The following is a 10,398-nucleotide window of genomic DNA, read 5'->3' on the forward strand; positions in this document are numbered from 1 at the left end:
GCCGGCGTTGTTGGAGCCTCACCGCTGCCGTCCCTGTTGTGACTGGTGTCGCACCGGAGGACCACCATCGCAAGAGAAAGGGAGGGAGCTCATGGTGAAGAGAGAGGGGCGCTGTCTTGCGCGCCGCCGTCGCACCTGGATACCACCGCTGCTACTGCGAGCTTGCCATCACCGGAGCTGGGTAGTTGTTGTCCTTGCCAGCAGCAAAGAAGAAGCGAGATGAAACCCCCTCCATGTCTGCTGTTTCGGTCTGCTGAGAAAGAGCTATCGCTGCCGTTCCTGCCGTCGGCAAGCCTCGGTTAGCACCGCCGAAACTCCGGCCATCACCGTCATTGAGGAAGCTCACCGGAGTTGCTGGAGGCTGCCGCCGCTCTGCCTGGTTCTGTATTGAGTCGGGCCGCCGTGCCTGGCCGCCAAAAACCCTGCTGCTGTCGCTGGAAAACTCTGCCGGTAAGGGTTTTAAATTTGGTCTTCATTTGTTTAAGATTCTGGAAGCTTTAACGTCTCTGTATGTGGGTTCCAGGCACCATTGCCAGAGTCCAATCATCGCTGCTATTGGAGGTGGCTACCGGGCTGCTGCCAAGCGGTTCAGAGACCGCCGCTGTTTCAGTTCAGCCGCTCCTTCTTCGGTTTCGTAAGCGTTTCGATTTGAAAGCCCTTTCATTATTATTCTGTTATCTCACGCTGAGGTTTGTGGCGTTAATTGCTATAAGATTGAGTTCGGTTGTTGTATGTTGCGATTAGAGTTGTTGAGACTGTTGCGAAATTGGTTTGGAGTTGAGGTTTTGGTTGCCGTCAGTTCGGTTTGAGGCAGTGATAAACCCATATTTCATGAGTTCTTTTGTGCTTAATTTGAGTGATTTATATAATCTTTCACCTACTTATTCACATTAATTGCATGGTTTTACTTTCCTTTCCTTATTATGTCATATTGTGAAAAACATGTTTTCTAAGCTTTGAAAATTAATTATTTTAATTACCTTTATTTCCATTCGATGCCGTGATTAGTGTGTTGAGCAGTTTCAGATTTTCTAAGGCAGAATGACTTAAAGGATGAAAAAGGAAACATACTAAAAGGAAAGGAGAAAGCAAAACGGAGCTTTAAGGAAACTGGTATCCACGCGATCGCATGGACGATGCGATCGCGTGCCAAGCACGAATCAACAGCGACGCGGCCGCATGACTGACGCGACCGTGCGCCTTAAGCAGAACGCACATGACGCGGTCGCATGACTGACGCGACCGCGTGGCAAGGAAAATCTCCGAATGACGCGACCGCGTGACCCATGCGGATGCGTGACAGAGGCCACGCACCAGAAAATTACAGAACACGCCCCAGCGAGTTCTAAAGCCCTTTTTGGCCCAAATCTAAGTCCAGAAAGCATAGACCAGAGGTTATGAAGTGAGGGAATGCATCCATTCAGGAAGGCTGGCATAATTTTAGTTTTCAATGATTTAGATCTAGTTTGGAGAGAGGTTCTCTCTCTCTCTTTTAGGATTTAGGATTTCTTCTTGTTTCAAGAGTAACTCTGGATCCAGGTTTTAAATGTTCTTTTATTTTAGTTCTATAATTATTTACTCCAGCATTTGAATTGATCATTTACTTTTATAATTTAATTTATGAATTATTCCATGTTATAGATAATTATTTAAATTAATGGTATTGAGACATTTTCAGTTTATTATTGCTCTTGTTAATTTATGGTTATCATTGTTCACGATTTGAGAATATTTTTATTATTCCAGCAATTTTACTTTTTCCCCTTTTGGTTCTGATTAAGAATTTAGTAATTCAACAGTTGTTGAACTCAACATAATTAATAATCGTTATCTTGCTAATTGAGCTGAACCTAAATAATCCCAACCTTTTCTTAGGAAATAATTAGGATTCAAAGGTCAATTTAATTAGTCCCTTGACTTTTCTTTGCCCTGGTAAAGGTTGACCAAGTGGAGTTTAGATTCAACTTTTATTATAGTTGAGAGAGATAACTAAGTTAGACCTCTAAATTCCCTTATCTTACCAAAAGTTGTTTTACAGTTATTTATTTATTTTTAATTGCCATTTATTTTACTTGTCATTTAAATCACTTGCTTCTCACCTTCTAAACCCCGATTACAACCCTTGTAACCAATAATAAGAACATACTTCCTCGCAGTTCCTTGAGAAGACGACCCGAGGTTTGAATACTCGGTTAACAATTTCTAAAGGGGTTTGTTACTTGTGACACCCAAAACGTTTGTACGAAGGGATTTTTGTCGGTTTAGGGACTATATCTACAACGCGACTGTTTTTTTATGACATTCTTTACTGGCAAAAATCCCAACGTCAGGCAGAAAGGACTTGATGAGGCATTTGGGTTATGGAATTGCATTTTGAGGTAGGGGCGCTTTCCAAAAACTATACTTTATGTATTGAAATTATTACATATGGATACTGTTGTGAGAAAATGTGTATTTGGTGATTGTATCAGCTTTATGTATAATTTGATTGTATCGAATGATTATGAATGTTTGTTTGGCTGAATTGTTGTGCGGCTTTGTGAAATGGAATGTTTTGATGTTGATTCTTTAAAGCTTTGAAATTTGAGTTTGATCCGTTGAGAATTGATTTGAGTTGAGTTGATTTTCTTGAGGATGTGAAAAATGGAATACACCCTTGAATTCATCCTGGTTTGCTTTAAATGATCTGGTTTGATAAATGATTGTTGCTGAACCGTTTCTTTAAAGCTTTAGAAATGAGCTTATTTGGCTGATAATGATTTGATTTTGAAACGGTTTTCTTGAAATATGGAATTGAGATGATTGTTGGATTTTGGCTTGCCTTATTGATTTTGGATTTTAGGTTGTTGAAAAGGATTGTGGAAGGGTTTTGTTGGGACCCGAACCGGGTGGCAAAGTCCAAGTTTTAGGGAAGATGCTGCCGAAATTTCTATAAAATCCGAGTCTTTATTGAAATGTTGTTTGGAAAAATGATGAGTTAAAGACTTCTACTCTTTTATTTGAATTATCAAGAAAAAGGATGATTCATCCTTTTGAAATGAATTATTAAAGAGAAAATTGTGATTTAGTCTTGCTTCTTAAGAAAGGCATTGTATCTCTTTCAGAAGAAAGTTATTTAGATGAAACTTATGTTTTAAAGCTATTTTAAATGTGACAAGGGCAATGCCTTTGAATTTGACTTGAGGGTTTCAATTAGAGGAGTTTCAATGATTTTGAAAGAACCTGAATGTCTATTGACAAGTTTCATTTTGAAATATTTTGAGAAAGGTTTTAAGTACTCTTTGAATTCTGAATTCTTGCAAGACTAAAATAATTTTTGAACAGTTGAAACATTCTAGAATTCATCATGGGGTTGAAGTTGGTTTTGCATGAGTAAAGGAAATGGATTTGAAAGAAGTGAATGATTATGTGACTCGGTTTGGCTTAGATCCTATTTTATTACTCAAATCAGAAAGCCAAGGTTTTTAATGAATTTAAATGAACTTGGCAAAATGAGTTATGTTATTCTCCCCTAAAAACTTGGGACTCTGTCGAGAAACTTTGTTATAAAATTCCCAATTATGGGGAGGATGATTTTGAATGTTCCCAAAATGAATCTTTAATTTTTCCAAGGTTTTGGAAGTTTTGGAAAGAGGATGCCGAGAGCGGCTTTGTTTTAAAAAGGGAACTTACTTTGAGTAAATTTGGCTTATGAGCCTGAGATAATTTGAGAAACGAGATTTCTAAAGCCAAGGCTGAAAAGAGTTGAAACTTGATTTCAAAGTGAAACGATTTGAGAAAAAGTGATTTATGGCTTAAATGTCGATTTTATGAATTTGACGATGTTGGATGGTGGAAGTGCTGTTTTGTTTTGGGCCGTTATGGCTGTGTATGATTATGAATATTGGCTGGTTCTGGATTGAACCGTGAGCCGGAATGGCTGCGTATGATATGAATATTGGCTGGTTCTGGACTGAACCGTGAGCCGGATGGCTGATATGGATGTTGATCCTTGGATGAGAATGAATGCATGTATATGTTGAATTATTTATAATTGTGATTTGCACTTCCACTATTAGAGGCACGAGATCCCTGGGAGAAAGCAGTGGCTAGCCACCACGTGCTCCAGGTGGAGGCTCGAGACTCTGCTGACCCTATGTCGTAAGTGTGGCCTGGCACATTGAAAGTCCCGGATGAGCTCGCCTCCGTAAATATTCACCAGTGAAGGTGATGGATATGGATAATCATTATGATCAAGTTTATGATGAGTAAAACTCGAGTTGGGGATGCGCGACAGAGGGACAGTCCAATGGTTAGCTACCAGGACTTGTCGGGTTGGCTCTATAACCGACAGATGATATCATCAGCCACTAGGGACAGGCATGCATCATATGCATCTATGTGACATTGTTTGGGTGTGCATACTGTACTTGGTTTGCCTATGTGATTAACTGTTAATTGTTCTACTTGCAATAACTGTTTATTTGTGCTTGCATCTTCCTATTTGTGATTGCTACTGAGACTCTGTTGGATTGTGGTGATTGGTTGATGGTTGGATTGTTTGTGCGTAGTGCTGTGGATGGAATGAGATGAACCGATGGTTGATTTCGGTTTTGTGTTTCTAGTTTGGAATAAAATATGAAAGGCGATTTTGGTTCAGCATAGATAAACCGTTTTGAAAGACTTTTGCGTTTTTGAGAATTGAATGGTTCCTCTTTCGGAAAAGGATTTCGGATTTCTCTTTTATTGTAAACCGTTGTTTTTGAAAAGAGGCATAAGACGGTTATTAATCACTGGTACGGTTTATCTTCACGTATCCTATTACAGTAATTCCCAAAAACCCTCTACTGAGAACCCTTTCGAGGATGATGTTCTCACCCCCTACATTTTTCCCTTTCAGGATATGGGCGCAGTAGTCACGAAGAGTTTATCTAGTTGTTGTTGAGATGCTCTGTGTTGTTTTAGTTATGGTTTATTGTACCCTCGCCTTTATCTTGATATATTTTGTAAAAGGGATTGGCTTTGTATTGATATATATGGATGTACTCTTTATGAGTTTTTTTGTAAGTTGTATGGTATCTATGGAGGTACGTTATCGAATGAAAGTATTTTTGGGAGCGGTTTTGTGGTTTAAAGTTTTAAACAGGCTCATATTTTAGTATTAAATAGTATAAGTATTGTCGTAATGTCCGAGCTATCATAGTCGCACAGCCAGAAGTGTGAGCTTTGGTAGTTAAGGTGTTACAATGCACATTTTAATCAAGTGAATCAAAATGAGCAACTCCACTGAACCGAACAACATTCATGTGCTGAATAAAATGTGATAAACATTCATTCATCAAGAAAAATATTTCTGCATGTACAAGGACTCAACTGAACACACTAACAATCAAGTGAATCAAAATGAGCAACTCCACTGAACTGAATAACATCCATGTACCGAATAAAACGTGACAAATATTCAATCATTAAGAAAAATATTTCTGCATGCACAAGGACTCAACTGGACACACTAACAATCAAGTGAATCAAAATGAGCAACTCTACTGAATTGAACAACATTCACGTACTGAATAAAACGTGATAAACATTCAATCATCAAGAAAAATATTTCTGAATGCACAAGGACTCAAATGAACATACTAACAATCAAGTGAATCAAAATGAACAACTCCATTGAACCGAACAACATTCATGTGCTGAATAAAACATGATAAACATTTAATCATTAAGAAAAAACATTTCTGCATGCACAATGACTCAATTGAACACACTAACAATCAAGTGAATCAAAATGACCAACACCAATGAACTGATCAATATATCACAGAAAGAAAATAATAACACATTTTCTATTCGTATGCCCTAGTTACGCAATAAAATTTAGAATAAGCCTCTACTAAACGAAGCAACTCAATCCACTAAACCTTAAATCAAACTAGGAGAAATGCGAGTTTTGAGAGAAATTAAATGAACATAATAACGACAACTTTTCTCATACTTTGTGGAGTCTCTGTTCTTGTTTTTGTTTGTTTTTTCTTCTTCCTTTCGAAAGCTTGACGCGATTCTGGAGTAGGAGCAATTTCTGCAGAGAACACGATGGAGGTTTGAGAGATTTTGAGAGAGATTTGAATTTTTCCATTGGCAGTTTTGAGGTTGAAGAAGGAAGATTGTTTCATAATGAAAACGCGAATGGATGTTAAATGTTTTGGGAGGGGGGTTTGGGCGCGTGAATACATGATCATTTAATGGAATTTGGTTTTTTTGGTGTTGGACCAGATGGGATGGACTTTGGTAGAAAATTACATGAATGTATAGTATGACTGTATATAAAATTAAATTGTATTAAAAGATCCAGTTAAAATATTAATAACTGTACACTACAAATTAGATTATTTTAATTGTAATTTTTATCAAAATAATACACGTATTTCGTTTATACTGAAAATGAGATATGTATATTTATTTTTAAACTCTATATATTTAGTTTATAAACGTGATACATGCAATACAAATTATCTTATACAATTATTTTATTTATACTGTAAATGAAATAAATAAAAAAAATTAAAATTAAAATTATAAATAGGTTACATATTATTTACATCTGTAAATAAAATATTTAATTTATTTGTTAAAAAAAATCCCTTCGGAGCATGTCTTTTTCTTTTTTCTTAAGTTAAATTATTTGGTAAATTTGACTAAAAATGAGCTATTAATTTTACAGAGAATTCAATCTGAGTTTTCACTTGGATGAATATTGGGTTTGAAGAGGCCCTAGGGTTTGGAAATCTCTCAACGGCTATCCCAATCTATGTTAAAGACTTAAAGTGCTACTCCTTTCTATATACTCTCAAATAGTCGTTGCCGCTTCACCTAAGAAGTGGAAGAAAGAAGAAAATCACCGAAAAATATATCATTTTTCACTCTTTGCATTTGAAGTTTTTAACCTTACTTCTTCAGTAAGGAAATTCACACGCCAATAAGTGTTTTCGTTTATTCTAATTTCTGTTTTGCGTTTGATTTGCAATGTTAAAAGAAAATGATGCCAGATCAGTACGGCAAGAAAGTTGGATAAGATCGGAACTCTAATAAGAATAGCCGTCACGACAAAGATAGCGAGACTAACGTCCAAGCTTTGCTTCACCACAGGTCATCATCTTCTTCTTCTTCTTCTTCTTCATGAATTTTACCTTTTAGACCTGGCAACTAGCGTTAGCTTTATGATCCAAGCTTCCTGTACTGTGTTTTATCTGTGGTGTATAATAAGAATCTTGAATTTTGAATTGCAAATTTGTATGTCTTTTATTGATTGTTAAGTAGCCATGGATCTCTCTCAATGTTTGGTTTGCTTTGGTTTGGAATAGCACTTTTTAGGGTTAATAGATGTTAACATTGAGGGAAGAAATGTTGCAATCCTCCAAATTAAGGTTTACCCGACATGCTCTTAGACTGTTGTTTTATTTATTTCAATAACAGGTCATTAAGCGATGATGAACAGAAATTGAATGTTTCTAAAGTGGTGACAAGTAATGAAACCAAACGGGAAGTAGATAGAGTATTCACCTTTGACGAGGTATGTAAAACTTGCTTTGATTCTATTTTTAATGAACTATCTTACTTTAATATGAATTTCTCATTTGTATAGTGTGATCATTTTTTCAGTTAACATGCTTCCTTTTTATTTGGTAAGGTTTTTGAAGGACAATGTTATCATCGTCCTCCTCTCCTAAATGGAACCAACTACCTCTATTAGAAGAATAGAATGGCAATTTGGATCAAGTCGCAAGATTTAAGAATTTGGGATGTCATCAAAAATGGAAACCATGTTCCGATGAAGACAACATCAAAGGAAGTGGGAGAAGTTGAAACGTCAACCGAAGAACTTAAACCAAAAAGTGAATGGACCGATGACGACTATAAAAAGGTCTCATTCAATTTCAAGGCAATCAACTATCTTCATTGTGCCATCACACAAAATGACTACATGATGATTTGTACGTGTGAAACGGCAAAGGAGATATGGGATAAGTTGAGTATAACACATGAAGAAATAGGTCATGTAAAACAATCAAAGATTTCCCACATTGTTCATGAATATGAACTCTTCCAAATGAAGGAAGATGAAAAGATCGAAGACTTGTTTGGGAGATTTTCAAACATTATTGCGAGCCTCAACTTGCTAGGAAGAAAGATACCAGAAAGAGAAGTTGTGAGAAAAATTCTGAGGAGCCTAACGCCGCAATGGAACTCCAAGGTGATTGCCATAAAAGAAGGGATAAATTATGATGGTCTCACCTATGACCAATTGAGAGGTAATCTAATTACACATGAGATTACTTTCCTTAAGAAGTCATAAGGAGAAGATAAAAGGAAAAAGAGTTTGGCGCTAAAAGCATCATCAATCAAAGAAGACGATGACGACGAAGAACAAGAATTTGCTTTATTGTTAAAGATATTTAACAAACTAGCTCAAAGAAAAAAAAACTGAATTTCAAAGGATGAGTCAAGGCAAAGGACTAAAATGTTGTTATGAGTGTGGTAAACTTTGACATATCAAGTCTAATTGTTCAAGTTCTAAGCTTTCGAAAGGAGAAAAATAAAAAGAAATTCAAGAAGCAGTGCACCTACATTTAGTGGGAAAATGAAGATGCATCCTTGTCCACAGAATAACAAGTTGACCCCCTTCGTCTAATGGCCATTGATAATAATTTGTAACTCCAATGATGAATTACAAGAAACTTATGATGAGTTGTTCGAAAAATTTACCGAAATTGGCAAAAATTTCTCTTTATCAAAGAAAATTATTTTACAATTTGAAAAAGAAGTCGATTTTTTAAAAAATGAAAATAAAATCATTGGCAAACAAAGAAGTGGAAAATAACGATCATAATGTGAATCTTGTAAAGATCATCTTAAAGATATAGAAAAATTTTAAGAGTGAATTATCTAAGTTTAATGCATCATCTAAGGACTTAAACAAATTGCTAAATAGTCAAAAGCATGTAAAAGATTAAAAAACAAAAAAAAGGATCTGATTCAAATAAACCTAATTTTTCTAAGAAAAATGAAGAAACTAAAAAATCCATTAGGCAAACCGCAAGCTCAAAAGCAACCTAACAAGGTTAAGTACAACCATGCAAGCTATAAACTTAGTTCTTCTAAGAAAAACTGGAAAAAAATACTAAAAAACCCATTTGGAACCACAAGTTCAAAAACAATAAGGTTGAAATCCAAAAAAAAAAAAAACACTAAGGTTAAGTAAAATAACAAGCTAAACATGCATCACGGTAATGTTACATGTCATTACTCATTAACTCCAAAGTGGTCCCTGAGATTGGGTGAGTTACTCGTAATCATCCTAACTTCCAAAATTCTCTAAAAGCATCCCTCACATTCAGCTTCGGGACCTATAGTTGTCCTTCTTCCTTTTCCAATGCACAGTCAGCAAACGGAGTAATGATGTGGCACCTCCCATGCCATGCTGGTGCCAAGTGAAACGACGCAGTACTGTTTTGGCGCCCAATGAAAAGGAAAACGACATCGTTTTTGCATTGGAGCTCTTGAAAATAATTTGCCTTCATCATATTTATTTGAATACTCTCACACTTCGTCTCCTCCACTCTCAGTCTTCGTCTTCCCCTTCTCTCATCAATGGCACTGCGTTAACTTCGTGTTCCCTGTCTTCTCCACCCTCACACTTCGTCTGAAGGATTTGTGTTCATTTGAAGGCAAATGGTTTCTCTATCTTCTGCATCGTTGAAGGTATGTATTGGTTGAAATAATTTTCGATTTTTTTTATTATGTGGCCCTTTCTTCTGTTAGGATAACTTTGTATTTATAACTACTTTTTTATCAGGCCTATGGTTATGTTTATTTTGTTAGCAACACCTTGCTTATGGCTTTGTAATCCCATCAAAACTTATGAATCATGACTTTGTTGGCATTATTCAAAATAATTACTATATTTTGCTATTGCTATATATTCAGATTATCTTTAGTGATATAAAAACATTTAATATCTCGAAAATGTTGGCTAACACAGTTAGATGTTCAGCAACTTTTTTTTATTCTTGAAAACATTACACATATACCAAATCTCAATCGCATCATTACTCAACATTGAGTTCAAAATTTGCAAAACACCACTAGTAAGAACAATAGCATTACAGAAACAACCAGAAACAATAATTGGATTATAACATTTTGACTCCTAATATCATATTTCAATTTTTCCAGCCTTCAACCTTCTATCATCTTTTGATCATCATTGTAGTTAACACTTTTTGATTTTGCAGGCACAAACTCTTGCCCAACATCTGGCCAAACAAACAAACCACTCCTCTTTTACCAATTGTTTGTAATCAATGAATGATTCAATAACCAAATTAGAATTTGGAAAAGGAATGAAAAATCAGT

The 10,398-nt window shown here is 35.9% G+C and overlaps 1 long non-coding RNA gene across 1 annotated transcript; it reads left to right on the top strand.

The window, feature by feature from the left end:
* Positions 1–6,854: 6,854 nt before the first annotated feature.
* On the top strand, positions 6,855–8,682 carry LOC130963710 (uncharacterized). Its single transcript, XR_009079832.1, has 3 exons — positions 6,855–7,131; positions 7,459–7,555; positions 7,673–8,682. It is a non-coding gene; the product is annotated as an uncharacterized LOC130963710 (long non-coding RNA).
* The last annotated feature ends 1,716 nt before the right edge of the window (positions 8,683–10,398 follow it).

Source organism: Arachis stenosperma, chromosome 2, assembly GCF_014773155.1.
Source record: "Arachis stenosperma cultivar V10309 chromosome 2, arast.V10309.gnm1.PFL2, whole genome shotgun sequence".
Taxonomy (NCBI): domain Eukaryota; kingdom Viridiplantae; phylum Streptophyta; class Magnoliopsida; order Fabales; family Fabaceae; genus Arachis; species Arachis stenosperma.